Source organism: Microcaecilia unicolor, chromosome 4 (assembly GCF_901765095.1).
Source record: "Microcaecilia unicolor chromosome 4, aMicUni1.1, whole genome shotgun sequence".
NCBI classification, from domain to species: domain Eukaryota; kingdom Metazoa; phylum Chordata; class Amphibia; order Gymnophiona; family Siphonopidae; genus Microcaecilia; species Microcaecilia unicolor.
This window is the reverse complement of record NC_044034.1, coordinates 265,628,336-265,644,834: the sequence shown is the minus strand read 5'-3', so window position 1 is coordinate 265,644,834 and position 16,499 is coordinate 265,628,336. Positions and strand designations below refer to the sequence as shown.

The window sequence follows — 16,499 nt, the reverse complement described above, 5'->3', positions numbered from 1 at the left end:
TCAGTACCGTGTACTGCCTTTTGGCCTGGCATCTCTGCCCAGAGTATTTACCAAATGCCTAGCTGTACATAAGTACATAAGCATCGCCATGCTGGGACAGACCAAGGGTTCATCAAGCCCAGCACCCTGTCACAGACAGCGGCCAAAAGAACAAGCAATTTGTCCCGCCCATCCTAGAAATACTGCATTATTCCCTCATCCATTCAATAACATTATATGGCTTTTTCCTCCAGGAAGCCGTCTAACCCTTTTTTAAAGTCTGCTAAGTTAACCTCCTTAACCACCTTTTCGGGCAGCGAATTCCAGAGTTTAACTACGCGTTGAGTGAAGAAACATTTCCTCCGATTCGTTTTAATTTACCACACTGCAGCTTCATCACATGCCCCCTTGTCCTAGTATTTTTGGAAAGCGTAAACAGACGCTCCAAATTGGCCCGTTCCATTCCACTCATTATCTTATAGACCTCTATCATATCTCCCCTCAGCCACCTTTTCTCCAGGCTGAAGAGCCCCAGCCTCTTCAGCCTATCCTGATAGGGAAGTTGTCCCATCCCCTGTATCATCTTTGTCACCCATCCCTGCACCTTTTCCAATTCCGCTATGTCTTTTTTGAGGTGCGGCGACCAGATTTGAACACAATACTCGAGGTGCGGTCGCATCATGGAGTGATACAACAGCAGAATAATATCCTCATTTTTGTTTTCAACCCCTTTCCTAATGATACCCAACATTCTATTTGCTTTCCTAGTCACAGCAGCACATTGAGCAGAAGTTTTCAACGTATCATCAACGATGACACCTAGATCCCATTCTCGGTCCATGACTCCCAACGCTGAACCTTGCATGACATATTTATAGTTTGGGTTCCTCTTTCCCACATGCATCACTTTGCACTTCTTCACATTAAATGTCATCTGCCATTTAGACGCCCAGTCTCCCAGTCTCGTAAGGTCCTCTTGTAGTTTTTCACAATCTTCCCGCGATTTGACTACTTTGAATAACTTTGTGTCATCGGCAAATTTGATTACCTCAACAGTTACCCCCATCTCTAGGTCATTTATGAATATGTTAAAAAGCAGAGGTCCCAGCACTGATCCCTGGGGGACCCCGCTAACTACCCTTCTCCATTGCGAATATTGACCTTTTAATCCTACTCTCTGTTTCCTATCTTTCAACCAGTTTTTAATCCACAGTAAGACACTACCTCCGATCCCATGTCCCTCTAATTTCCTCTGTAGTCTTTCATGAGGGACCTTATCAAATGCCTTCTGAAAATCTAGATACACAATATCAACCGGCTCACTTTTGTCCACATGTTTGTTTACCCCTTCAAAGAAGACTGGGAGTGCATGTGTTTCCTTATCTCTCCGATTGGCTGGTGAAGAGCACCTCGAAGGAGGGTGCTCTGGAGTCCATGCGAATGACTATTCGGGTGCTAGAGCTACTGAGGTTTGTCATAAATTATGTGAAGTCCCATCTCATCCCAGTCCAAAAATTGGAATTCATTGGAGCCCTGTTGAACACTCAAGACAGCTCAAGCTTATCTTCCCAAGATAAGGGTGGACAACCTTCTGTCCCCATGGTTCGAGCGTCTCAGCAGGTCATGGCTCGGCAGATGTTGAGACTTCTGGGGCACATGGCCTCCACAGTTCATGTCACACCCATGGCACGTCTATATATGAGATCAACTCAATGGACCCTATCTTCCCAGTGGTTTCAAGCTATGGGGGATCTAGAAGATGTAATCCAACTGTCCATCAACTTTCAGAGTTCTCTTCAGTGGTGGACGATTCGATTCAATTTGACCATGGGGCGACCATTCCAAGTTCCTCAGCCACGAAAAGTGCTGATGACGGATGCATCCCTCCTTGGTTGGGGAGCTCATGTAGATGGGCTTCACACTCAAGGAGCCTGGTCCTTTCAGGAAAAAGGTCTTCATATCAATCTCCTGGAATTGCGAGCGATCTGAAACGCTCTAAAGACTTTAAAAGACCGGCTGTCCAACCAAATTATATTGATTCAGACAGACAATCAGGTTGCCATGTATTACACCAACAAGCAGGAGGGCACCGAATTTCACCCTCTGTGTCAGGAAGCCGTCCAGATGTGGCTTTGGGCTTTTCATCACGGCATGTTTCTCCAAGCCACTTATCTGGCAGGCGTAAACAGCAGTCTGGCTGACAGGTTGAGCAGGATTATGCAATCCCTCATGAGTGGTCACTGAACACGGACGTAGTCCGCAAGATCTTCCAAGCGTGAGGCACCCCCTCGGTAGATCTTTTTGCCACTCAGATCAATCACAAGGTCCCTCAGTCCTGTTCCAGGCTTCAGGCCCTCGACAGAGTTGCATCAGATGCCTTTCTCCTACATTGGGGGACAGGCCTTCTGTATGCGTATCCTCCCATACCTCTAGTAGGGAAGACTTGCTGAAACTCAAGCAAGACTGTGGGATCATGATCCTGATTACACCCTTCAGGCTGTGTCAGATCTGGTTCCCTGTTCTTCTGGAGTTGTCCTCTGAAGAACCGTGGAGATTGGACTGTTTTCCAACCCTCATCACTCAAATCAAGGGGTCGCTTCTACATCCCAACCTCCAGTCTTGGCTCTCACAGCCTGGATGTTGAGAGCTTAGAATTCGCCTCCTTGGGTCTTTCAGAGGGTGTCTCCCGAGTCTTGCTTGCTGCCAGGAAAGATTCCACGAAGAAGTGTTACTTTTTCAAATGGAGGAGGTTTGCCGTCTGGTGTGACAGCAAGGCCCTAGATCCTTTCTTGTCCTACACGGACCCTGCTTGAATACCTTCTACACTTATCAGAGTCTGGCATGAAATCCAACTCAGTAAGGGTTCATCTTAGTGCGATTAGTGCTTATCATCGCCTTGTAGAGGGTAAGCCTATCTCTGGACAGCCTTTTGATGTTCGCTTCATTAGACGTTTGATTTTGTTGAAGCCCCCAGTCAAACCTCCACCACTGTCATGGGATCTCAATGTCGTTCTCTCCCAGCTGATGGAAGCTCCTTTTGAGCCACTGAATTCCTGCCATCTGAAGTACTTGACCTGGAAGTTCGTTTTCTTGGTGGCTGTTACTTCAGCTTGTAGGGTCAGTGAGCTTCAGGCCTTGGTAGTGCATGCACCTTATATCAAATTTCATCACATCAGAGTAGTCCTCCGCATGCACCTTAAGTTCCTAACAAAGGTGGTGTCTGAGTTCCATCTTAACCAATTGTCTTGCCAACATTCTTTCCCTGTCCTCATACCCGCCCTGGCGAAAGCAGTTTGCACACATTGGACTGCAAGAGAGCATTGGCCTTTTACATGGAGCGGACAAAGCCCTTCAGACAGTCCGCCCAGTTGTTTGTTCCTTTTTATCCCAACAGGAGGGAGTTGCCATACGACAACGCACAATTTCAAACTGGCTAGCAGATTGCATTTCCTTCACTTACGCCCAAGCTGGGCTGACTCTGGAGGGCCATGTCACGGGTCACAATGTTAGAGCCATGGCTGCGTCAGTGGCTCACTTAAAGTCAACCTCCATTAAGGAGATTTGCAACATGGTCATCAGTCCACACATTCACATTTCACTACTGCTTCCAGCAGGATTCCCGACGCAACAGTCAGTTTGGACAGTCGGTGCTACAGAATCTGCTCGTGGTTTAGAATCCAACTCCACCCCCCTAGACCCATTTTTGTTCTGTTCCAGGCTGCACTCTGCTAGTGGTTTATGGTTTCAGGTCAATCTATGTTATTTTATTTGTTGTGAGGTCCAATTGACCAATGTTCATTGATTTGAGTGAGCCTGGTTGCTAGGGATACCCCCACATGTGAGAACAAGCAGCCTGCTTGTTCTTGGAGAAAGAGAAGTTACATACCTGTAGCAAGTATTCTCCAAGGACAGCAGGCTGATTGTTCTCACCAACCGGCCCACCTCCACTTTGGAGTTGTTACTAGTTTGTTATGCTTTTTGATTTAACTGAGAGGCACGCTCGCGTGACGGGTGGGAAATCAGTCCGTGCATGCGTAGTGTGCGCTGCACGCGCGCCAGAAGACTCTGGCAAAACTTTTTTTTAAATTTTGCTTGCAAAATGCTGTACAATTCCCAGGCCGACGCAGACGTCGACCCACATGTGAGAACAATCAGCCTGCTGTCCTCGGAGAATATCTGCTACAGGTATTTATCTTCGCTTTATTATGAAATAGAACTGTGTAAAGCATAAAGATCTGGGGGGAAACACTGAGCTTATGGAATTTTTGTTAAGGAATTGGGTTGGTACAATTGTCAATGATAGGAAAAGAGGATAATAAAACTTGCTAGAAGTTATGCATTGGCTGACCTGTGGTCTTAAACAAATATGAAACCCACATTGCAAGCAATGATGACATGTTTCATTGATCCACTGTTTTGAGCCATATTTCAGGTTTATAGAACCTTTATTTAACATTTGTTGAAGCCTTCCATTCACAATCTTTCCAGAGGAAGGACAACCTCCCTCACATAGAAGAATAAGCTGCATGAAAGGTGTCTCGGTGCAAATCTCCACTGCAACCTTGCAAAGAAGGCCTAATATGTTGTACAGCATCAGGGCTTTCTCTTCTTCAGCTACTAGAGGAAACAGAATGGCTGCTGCAACACTCGTCTGCCATCGGATTGCCTGCCCACAACTGCTACAAAGGTTTTTTTTTTTTTTTTTAAAGAGACCGAACAGTATAGCTTTATAATTTGTTTGTTTTTCTTGAAGCTAAGAATTTTTCCTAGAATTATAACTGAGCTTGTGAAATTTAATATAGACAGGTCAGTTGAAGCAAATGTTTTAAGTGGATATAATTTTAGAGAACTATATATATCCATCCATATTTTTTACTCAAAGAAATACTCTCCTTGCTGTTCAGCTGATATGAGATCTGACACAAACGTGGTGAAGAAAAAGAAGGTATCACCTGTTGTGAGATGGGGCCATAGCTAATTCAACAGATGTTATCTCAGGAGTAAAGCCCAACCACTTTCCTTATCCAGGTGTGGAGGTTTCTGGATTTGGGAATGGATGCTGAACTTGAAGGCATGACTGATTAAGGATGGTCACCCAAATGCTCAACACCTCTACATGTGGGAAAGGCCCGAAGATGCCCAAAGAAAACCCAGCCTGCACTGGTCTAAGCCTTTCTTAGGAGAACCTAAGAATAAGAGTCTCAAGTGAAGGGTTTATTTATTAATTACCTATGGAGCGGTAATCTTAAGGATGGAATCTTAAATGATTTTCCCTATTTGTGTAAGAAAAAACAAGTTATATAAGGATAAGGATTAAATGTTTGAATAAGTAGGCAACGTATGACTGTTAACAAATGTAAAGTTGGCTCTGCAGATGTCTAGAACTTCAGAGAAAAAAAGATAGTGATTAGAAGGAGGAAGATGGTTCAAATACTGGTGGTCATGATTGGAATTATTATTCTTTGTGTTGTATGCCACTGTTCTTCTTGCGTAAATGCAAGGCTAAAGTCAAAGTACTTCAAATGTTTATCCCAGTTAAGTAATATGGTGCTACCAGAACTAAATAAGGCATTTCAGAGTTCAGCCACCTTGGTTTGTCCATAGCAGTCTTTATAGAGATCGCTAGGACAAGAGTTGGGGAATTGTGGAACTGGGAACATTAGAGTTAACATTTGTCTTAAAGTGAGATATTGACAAAGGCTAGCTTAAAAGATTCTACTGACTAGAAGAAGGCCAGAATCTACAAATAGAAGTCATTGTTACTGCAGTCCTCTTTATCTATATTGGCAAAGAAAGGCCTTTAGATGAGAGAGGTTAAAGAAGGTCTGAAACTGACCAGTATTTGTGATGTCTTCTTTTCAAAAAGTAAAGCATACTTTGTGTTTAACTAAAGAGGGCAGGTTATAAATGTTAGTCTGTTATTAAATCTAGTCGAGAAATGCTATGTAACGGACTTTTCCCATAGTACTATTCCATTATACTTTAGGCTTTTAGCATATTTGCTTGGATTAACTTCAGCATTCTAAAAAGATGTCTTGCTGATGCTGTGGAATTCTATGTAGATGGATCAGTAACTTCATCTGTGGTTGAGGGTATAAATGTAAGCATTTGGATTGTAAAACCTCAGTGAGACCTCTCTCCCAGTCTTCCCTCCTTGTTACAACAAGAAATCTTACGCAGCCTAATAAAAAGACCAGTTTTACTGATGATATGTGGTACAATGAATTTTATTTCTAAAAATTATGTACATTCCACACACTTCTCTTTATATCAAGTATCATTGGGTCCAGTGGTGTGGTGAGAATTTTTGAACAATAGGCTCTCTCTCCAGGCATAGTCAGCCCTGCAATTTGGAGAGGCCCCAAGGTAGACTTGGGGGGGGGAGGGGGGGAGTGTGTTCACTTCTCCCCAATACGGGCTTGCTAGGCAAACCTTTGCTGGCAGGGATGCCGATCTCCACCAGCCAAGCTACTCCCTGCTGCTTGTTTCTGTCTCTCAGCAACATGCCAGGAATTCACACATACTTGCACAAGAAGTCCTGGCATGCTGTCAGAACCAGAAACAAGCAGCGCCAGTCCATATATTCGGCTAGTGGGGCTCGGTATCCCTGCCAGCAAAGGTAAAGGAGTTCAGAGATGCCAAGGGTGGCCCATCTCAAAGCTGGAGATTTACCACCTTCTGGAGATTGAAGGCCAGTGAGTGAGTTTCTTGTGCGGCCACAGCCATGTCTAAAACCAGTTCTGGCAGATGCACATTCCAAAAACTGACATTTCTAATCAATAAATTGAATATAAAATTCTTTTTTTGTACCTTTGTTGTCTGGTCATTTCATTTTTCTTATTGTGCTGGTCTCAGTCTCTAGTTTCTGCTTTCCTCTTAACTGTTTTGTCAGAGTCGTCTTGTCCATTTGGCAGTTCCTATGTCCATCTTCTCTTTGCATCATCTCTCTGCATCCGTATGTACAACAGAGGCAAAGGAAGAAGCCGAGGAAGAACGCGAAGACCATACAACAACAACAAATGGACTTAAATAATTGCAATAGTAGATGCGAAGAAGAAATCCCTATCTTTAATTTATCTCAGTTTCAATTGTCAGAGTCACATCTACATGTTTTACATAAAGGTCTCTCTTTTGTACCCACTTCAAAATATGATCTATTCAAACTAGAATAGATCTTTTTAGATTTTTTAGGAAACTACAAATTACACATTTTTTTCAGAGATGCTCCAGTGACATCAGACACTTCCATTCTTAAACGGAATACAAGATGGTTCCCTCCCGGACCACCTGATCCCATTATCAGCACATTTTACCAATGCACTTTGAAAGAGAGAGAAAATATTGAGAAAACTCATCATCAAAAAAGTTTTTATAATTTGACACAAGACGAACATTCCGCTCTTCAAGACTTGTCTAGAAATACACAAATTGTCATTAAACCGGCGGACAAAGGAGGAGGCATAGTAGTTATGGATAGATTCAAATACGTACAGGAGGTAAATAGACAGATCACTGACAAGAATTACTACATTCCATTAGAGGAAGATCCTACAAATCAATTACAGAAAGAAATTGAAGAAATTACCTACTTAGCATGTGATGCAGGATACCTTACAAGTAAAGAAAAAGACTTTCTTTTAGTTCCAGCTCCAGTCATACCTACATTTTATATCTTACCTAAGATCCATAAATCTACGTCAGATCCACCAGGACGGCCAATAGTTTCAGGGAATGGATCTATTTTAGAACCCCTATCACAGTTCGTAGATTTCTTTTTGCGTCCATACGTACCTTTGATATCATCATATGTGAGAGATTCTACACACATTTTAAACATGCTAGAAGATTTCGACAGAGATTTAACGAATGTTATACTGGTGACTCTTGATATAGATTCCTTGTACACCAATATACCTCAATTAGAAAGTTTAGCAATTATAGAAAAAACATTACAAAACAGAACTACTCTACGAAGAATACCCAATTTTCTAATCATGGCCTTTGCGACATATGCCTTAACTAAGAATTATTTTGAGTTTCAAAAAAATATCTACCAACAAATACGTGGCACAGCTATGGGGTCTCCTATGGCACCAGATGTTGCAAATCTATATGTAGCAGACTTTGAAAAAAATTTTTTAGTTAATCATCCATATACATCTGAAGTAATATTTTACAAGCGTTACATAGACGATATCTTGATTTTATGGGAAGGTGATGAAAATAGACTACTAGAGTTTTTTAATTGGCTTAATGGTCTAGATATGAATTTACAGTTTAAGATACAATATGATAGGTGCCAAATTTCATATTTAGATATTCAGATTATTAAAACTCCTTACAGATTAATCACACAAGTCTTTAAGAAACCAACAGATCGCAATACTTATTTACATTTTCAGAGCTTTCACAATCGAAGTCTCAAAACGAATCTTCCTTATTCTCAATTCTTAAGATTGAGAAGATTATGTACGACCCTAGAAGATTTTGAATTCCATGCACGAGAGATGTCCCAGCGATTTATTCAAAGAGGGTATCCCATTAAAGTAGTAGAACAATGTAGAAATAAAGCAAGGATACAAGAGAGAGATCAATTACTCATTCAAAAGAAAGAGAAGAATAAACCGGAACTAATTTGTACTTTAAAATACTCCACAATTTCAAATCAGATTAAGAAAGTTATCCATAAGAATTGGCATATTTTAGAAACCCATACATGTTTTCAAGAGTCTCGTCCCATCATTGCATACACAAGAAATAAGAATTTAAAGGAACATTTAGTGCCCTCAACACTTCCAGAAGAAATTTTAGGTGAAACAGTATTTTTTGGACACTACCCCTGTGGGAAATGTACAGTGTGTAAACATTGTATTACTTTACAAAACTTCATACATCCAGTCACCAAAAAGATTTTTTCGTTGAAACATTCCTCAAACTGTACCACCACTCATGTAATATATGTAATTAAGTGCCCGTGTGAACGTCTGTATGTAGGCAAAACAAAAAGAATGATTAAAACAAGGATCATAGAACATAGGTCCTGCATAAGTAGGAATATTGTGACAGCTCCGTTAGTTAACCACTGGCACGAAGCAGAACATACAATAGATGATTTAAAATTCTTTATAATTAAACATATCCAAAAGAAATGGAGAGGTGGTAACATAGACAACATTTTACTGAGAGAAGAACAACGTTTCATCTATACATTGAATACCGTTTCACCACAAGGTCTTAACATGGAACTAGATTTAATTCCCTTTGTGTGATCATTCACATCCCCATATATTGCTAGTTTTTTTCCCTCCCCATTTCAGTTGGAGTTTTTCCTTTCCCGTTTCAGTTGTAGTTATATGTACTTATTTTAAAGTCATTAACTATTATATGGCAATTTAAATATATTGTCCATGAAAATCAAAGATAAGTTTTCTCTTTTTCCCCCCCTTTTTTTTTTTTTTTTTGCCTACGTTTTGTTTAGAAACTAATGTGTTGTTCTTACTTCTGATTCAATATGATTATAGGTAATATTGTCAACAAGCTGAATATACGATAATATAATCACATTTTTTGTAGAGCATTGTCATACATTTTGATCGTTGAGTTAAAAAAAAAAATTAAAAAAAATTTTTTTTTTTATAAATTTCATTAGACATCCTTTTGGTTCAAAATTTCTAATTTTAACTGATATAGAATTATAACATTGAACATCCAAACGTAAGTCTAAAACTACATCGTACAGATTATTATTGAAGTATCCATATATGCAACATAAGGTACTTTAATTTTCACGAGAAATAAATTTTATATCAAAATGATTAATATACATTTCTTATTACTTTGGTTCAATTTATTCTAATTACTTTCTTAACATGTGTAAGTTTTTATGTCAGAAAGAATACAAAAACTATATACACGCTATTATACGATATAACATTTGAAAATAATATAAGTATTTCACTATCTGGTTTTAATGTTCAGTCATTTTTTATTAACTATCTGTATTAGATGTGTTTAGATTGATAACCCTATATTGTAGTGTAAAATTATTAATGTTTTTATAAGCTTTATATATTTAGAAAAATTACTTCGTATATTGAACTAAGATTTAGAATAGAGACCTCATTGTAAATTTCATTTTTCAGTTGTCATCGAATCTTCATATTTTTGCTGTCTTATAAACGACGATATATGAAGTATTCTAACATGATTTAAACTTTGACGCTTAATCTTTAGTTATTATGAACATATCAACTTGTGAGAAGTCGTTTGACCAATACACATCTCTTTTTGATAAGCCATTATACTAGAGTGATCAAAACATAGGCACTTTTTATTAATTGGATTTGATTCAGTAAGGTAATTATCGTTTCACAAGAATAGCCATTCACTGTTCCTTTATTCTAAGGTTAATTATAAAACTAGTAATATAGACACAGGTAATCAGTAGTAAATTGGAGCTATTTGTGTCGCGATTAGCTTGCAGACTATTATCCGATCTAAACTGTGACCCACAATTCGTTCATTTAATTACTAATTAAAGAACTAGATCTATATGCATATTGCAAGTGCTCATCGAATAGAAATAACACATAAGTTTAGAATATTTATACATTCCCATCAAGGTAAAAGGTTTGAATGAGACTGCCCATATATCTTTTAACTATCTTTAACATGAAGGAGAATTCATTTAAATATATCATTTACACTTATTAATATCCGTGAGTTCGGCTGAGCTAATATATTATCATTTAAGTTGTCCAAAACACAGGAAGTGACGTGTATCTGTTACAGTTTACTTTTGGCGGGAGAAATCTCTTTGAAAGATGCGGACATTACGCGAGTAGTGACGTTTTCATTAGATTGAACATTTCTATAAAGGAGGCTCTAAACGTCATGTCAGGTGATTGCCAGCGAACGTTAAGCTGTTTTGCAGCTATTCCAGTGAGACATATATTTTTTTAGCCAGAGTCTTCTATAACGTAAGAAGTTATAATAAATTACAAGGTGTATATACTATAGACACCGTGCAGATACATAGAAATGCGTATACACTATGGACACCGGATAATTTTTCGGGTAGTTAAAATTAGATGCAGGAGTTCCCAGTGTGCTGGCATCATATAACATTTGACCAGTACACGATATGTGGGCAAATATAGGAATACTCAATAGAATCCGTAATCATGTTTCTGTCATAGATTTTTAAGGGATACATTTAATTTAATAACGTGACAAGTGGTGTTTATAAGATCTTTCTTTATATGCACATTAATTTACTTTTGTTTTTCCTGTTCCACACATCACGTAAGTGATGCATTCTAGCAGTATTTTAGTCACAAAATATTCTTTTATATATATAAACAAAATATTGTATAAGACAGTACACAATCGATACGCGATATACAATTCATAATAAGGAGTTATAAGTTTTACAGTAAGATCGATAATACCCACCTTTACGGCTTGAATATTTCCTTCCCTTTTCATATAGATTTTTGTCAGATCATGCATACAGCCTTTTTAAAGGTAGAGTGATTTTGAATAAGGGTGCGTTTAATTGAATACTCTTCAAGGAAATACTGATATTACCAGAAAATACATACATGGTGTAACAGGTAACTTTAAAATTAAAATTATCTCTATTCCGAAATATGGACTGAATACTATGACCTTGTACAGCATTCTAAGTCTTATAAGGATCTTATTATTTAAACGATCAATGATTAGTATAAAAACTATATATATATAACGATTAGGACCTTGATAAAATTAGAAGTTGTGTTGATTCTGTTTTATATTGTATATTATGTGGATAAAAGCAGACAATAATTCTTATATTTATTTTAGTTTATGTAATAAGTTTTTTTAAAGATATATTTGTTATTCACTAGTAACAATACAAGATTTATTGATAAATATAAATTCAATGATGAGTAATTTTAATTATATGATTAGTTTATTTAAAACATGCATTTTTTCCTGTTCTTTTAATTGTCTTCTGTTGGTTTCCTTCCTAAAATTGTACTTAAAAAATGCAATGGACCAGTGGTTGCAGCTCATTTGATTTTTGTCTTTTATTGTATATTGATTAATTTTTTATTATATACTGATGTTGTTCAAAATTGATATGTTTTAAATTTTATTTGTTTTATTTAGACTCCTGATGCAGGCCAGTTGAGCCGAAACACAGCTGTGTCGAGTCATATCACCTCAATAAATTCATTTAGTTTTTTCATTATTTTTGTGTCGTCCCCCTTTTTTTTTCATTTTTTCTATTTCGCCTATAGTTTTGTTTTTTATAGTTCTTTCTTTCTATTGTGTATTTTGTATTTTTTACTTATTTTTTATTTTCCACTGTTCCTTTTTTGTTTTTGGATAATTTTTTCTTTTTTTCTTTTTTTGCGTCATCTTCGCTGTTTTTGATTTCCGTATCTATATGACCCAGCATCACCCCGTCTTCCCGCCATGTTGAGCATCTTCCATCTGTGTTCCTGTTCTTGCCCTGTCCAACATAATTCTTCTGTGTCCCTATGCCCACCGCCTCCATGACCTCCCCAGGGGTCCAGCAAGTGTTCCTGTCTCTTCTTTCGCTTCTGTTCTGTCTCCCTTTTGTCGGGTCAGCACTTCTCCCTCTTCCTTCTTTACCTGCAGATCCTGGCACCTTTGTTGTCCATCCATTCCCCTCCCTAAGTCCAGCACCTCTTTCTCTCTGTGCCCCCTTTTCTTCCTCATTCCCCTCACTGAATCTTTCTTCACTACCTAACCTCCTGTCCAGCACCTCTTCCTCTTTGTGCCCCTCCTGATGCAGCACTTCTGTCCCTCCTTGCCCTCCCCCATGCAGTACCTCTGTCCCTTGTTGCTAACCTCCCCCAGAATGCAGCACCTCTGTTTCCTTTCCCCTCCATACAGTACCTGTCTCCTTTGTTGCCCACCCCCTGAATGCAGCACCTCTTACCTTGCCCCTATTACAGTACCTCTCTTTACTCCCCATTTAACGCCTCTCTCTCTCTCTCCTTGCCCCCCCCATGCAGTCTGTTTCCCTAATTGCCCCCCAAGCAGCACCTCTCCCTCCCTCACCTTCTTACTACTACTACTTATCATTTCTTGATGCAGTGCTTCTCTCCACCCCCCCCCCCCCCCCCCAATGCGGTACTTGGCTGACTTTCCCCTCCCCGCGAAGCAGCACCTCTCTGCTCTTTCCCTCTTTGTCCTCCTCTCACGCCTCCTTGCCTTTTCTGCTACGATTAATGTTTTTTTAAGCAGTGCTGGCACACATCAGCAAAAGCAGGCTGCTTCAGCCAATCCAAGAGGCTTTCAGCCTGTCCCGCCCCCAAGGGCTAAAGGAAGGCCCCTGAGATAGGCTGAAACAGGCTGTTCCTGCTGACGTGTGCTAGCACTGCTTAAAAAGAAATTATCGTGACAAAAGATGAGGCAAGCAAGGAGGTGCAGGGGGAGGGCAAAGAGAGCAAGAGCAGAGAGATGCTGCAGTGGGGGAAGAAGATGTCCGAGCCACAGGAGAGGAGGAGGACTCCTACTCCCAAAATTATTTAAAAAACTAATGAACATATCTCGCGAGCTACCTCCAAACACCACTGATTGGCTCAGTGGAATTTTGATTTATGTATAAAGTGTTGACATGGTACATCAGGTGCTGTTTTCTGGAAAGCCAGGATATTTGGCGGCGTTGTTGTAGTTATATGACCCTCTTCGAGTATTAAGGTCACAGGGTAAGGCATTTTAAGACTTCCAATCCCCATATTTGTGGAACCAGCTGCTATTGTATATTTGTGAAGAAAGGTTTTACCAATTATTTAAACCAGAGTTAGTCTTTTTTTTTTTTTTGGGGGGGGGGGGGGGAGGCTGTAGATGAACTGTAGAGGGTAGTAGTTTGAGTGTTGGTTTTGTTCTTGGGATGAATTGCTTTACTTATTATTAGTGTTCTTTTCATTCTTAATTTTTAGTGATTGTAAACCACTTTGACTTGTTCGCAAATAGAGCAGTATATTAAATTATTTTAAACTAATACATTGGGTGTAGAAGGAAAATATTTCGGTTGAATAAGAGCTATATACAGGAATCCAATGGCCTGTATAAGCATCGGTGGAAGTTACATAGAGAATTTTGTGCCTTAATTTTCTGAGAAGGATTCAAAACACATATAAAGTATTGGCTAAAAAGGGACTGCAAATTCTAGGTGAGCTTGTGGACTCCGACTCAATTGTTGTAAGTTTTGAAGATTTGATAAATATAGTATAGATTCTAGAGACTTCAGTATTTATAAGTTAGATTTCCTACAGCACTGATGGGGGACCTTAATAAAGAGGAAGTAGACCTAGAGAAAGAGATCAGACTGGGAAATGGTAAGAGGTATATATCTACTCCATGGAGTGTTAATTGGGCATTATGATTCTGATAGATGCTATCAGGAAAAATGGATTGAACACTAAGGAGTTTCTGGTATAGTTTGTCACTCTGCTTTCTTCTAGTTTCCATAGCAAGCAATCTGGTGGAAAATAGTTATAAAATTTTGTAGCAATGGTATTATATGCCCTAATACTTAAAAACAGATTGATGCTACATATACCAATCTGCTAGCAGGAATGTGTGCAGCATGGTACCTTTCAGCATATTTGGTGGATTTGCCCCAAGGCTCACATTTTTAAGGATAAAATAGTACAACGGATTGAAAAGATCTTGGAAATGTGCATTGGAAAACAAACAAAATATTTTCTGCTTAATGGTGAGTGGATTCTCAGAAACTGCTTTAATTGCTGGAAGCGCAAATTGCTTTAATTGCAACAGTGACTGTGGCTGCTTACTGGAAGCAGAGTGAGGTGCCATTGATGGAGAAGGCGCTTAATAATCTGGATATATTTGATGTTTAAACTACAGCATTATGACAAAATAGAGAGGACTTTTTCTGAAGATACAGAAACCATTTAAAAATTGGAAGGTGGTGCAGGAGGGAACTTTGTAATGCTTATAAATCCAGGGATGGTGCTAAAAGATCTATGATAGTCTGAGAGCTGTATGGTTAAAGGGGCTTGAGAAAATATATTAAACTATAGACGAACTGGAAAATGTATCAATTTATATTTGAAAGTAGTTGAGCATATACTACTGGTCCTAAATAAATAACAAGGTGTGTATATGGGCTTAATTTATTCTATCAATAAAAATTTTTTAAAATATTATGGAATTGTTGATGTGATTTCCTCGGCAGCTAAATTCCATATATATCTGCACCTAAAATTAAAATCAACTGTAATGAAATGCTAGTCCATAGAATAGAAGTGAAATGCTGTGTGTTAAGTCCCGCCCAGCTGAGAAAAGATGGAATTGTAATCTAGTTGGGCAGACTGGATTCACCGTACAGGTCTTTATCTGCCATCAAATACTATGTAGTTCAGTAATAACTTAATCTGCAGTTTAATACCTGTGATGTTATGCGTTGCCTTGGTGGGGGCAAAGCTACTTTGTAAATGTAATAAGATTTGCTTGATTATTACTGATTGCATTTTAATTGGTATGGTTTACCAGTGTGCTACACAAAGTTGGGTCTTTATTATAAATTTCTGTAGGGGTGCTGTTCCGTTCTTTCTGTGTGATTTTCATTCCACTTAATCTTGGACAGAAGTTTGATTAATCATGCAGTTATCTCAAGTCTGGGCTTTCCTAATTTAGAGTACATTGGATGGACAAAGAAGCAGATCAGATTACAAATCATTCAAAAATATTGCAGCAAAAATTATAAACATGGCAAACAAATGGGACAGGCCATCCCTATTTGTATATGTTACATTAGTTATCTATCACTTGAATCAAAGTAAAGGTATTGGCTACTATATGCAAGCCTGTTTAGGTTATTTGAACCACTGGGTGGAAGTATATGTTGTGCCATTCTCAATGTCCCTATTTTTGGATATTCCAAAACTAAGGGAATGTAAATAGATTGCAAAAAGAATTTTGGACCTTCAGGGGGTTGATCATTTTCAAAGCACACAGACTTTCAAAGTTACATAAGGGCTCATTTTCAAAGCACTTAAAGGGGGATGATCAAATGTAAATTTGGGTGCTCACATTTACCTGTGTAGAATGATTAGAAGGCTCTAGCGCAGGAAACATTGAGCGTGCCAGGGAATACTGCAGATCTCATTTAAATGAGCTCATTGATACCCCCCCCCCCCCCCTTCGTGGTCAGAGAACTGTGCTCTGATGCTCCTGAGCTCCTACCGCCTTAAACCTACGCCATCTCAGAACTGGTGTTAGGGTTAAGTTGAGAGCCTCACCTGCTATGGCAAGGCAGCCCGGGCTGTCAGTGGACCCTCGGACGCCCCCCTTCGGTAATGCCCCCAGCATGCAAATGCAAAAAAACAACCCCCACTCCCAAGGCTGCCGCTGTGGTTCCAGTGTGACCTGCGACAGGAGGCCCAGCCTGACCTATTCCCCCCCCCCCCCTGAATGCTTTCCCTGGTGGGCTACTGATAGAGGGGTCCTCCTAACCCCCTAGTACTTTGCAA

The 16,499-nt window shown here is 39.3% G+C and overlaps 1 protein-coding gene across 3 annotated transcripts in view; it reads left to right on the top strand.

Annotated features, from left to right (window-relative positions):
- Positions 1-16,499, top strand: part of TFDP1 (transcription factor Dp-1) — a 172,703-nt gene that overhangs the window by 129,193 nt on the left and 27,011 nt on the right. The gene's annotated exons all lie outside the window — the stretch shown is intronic.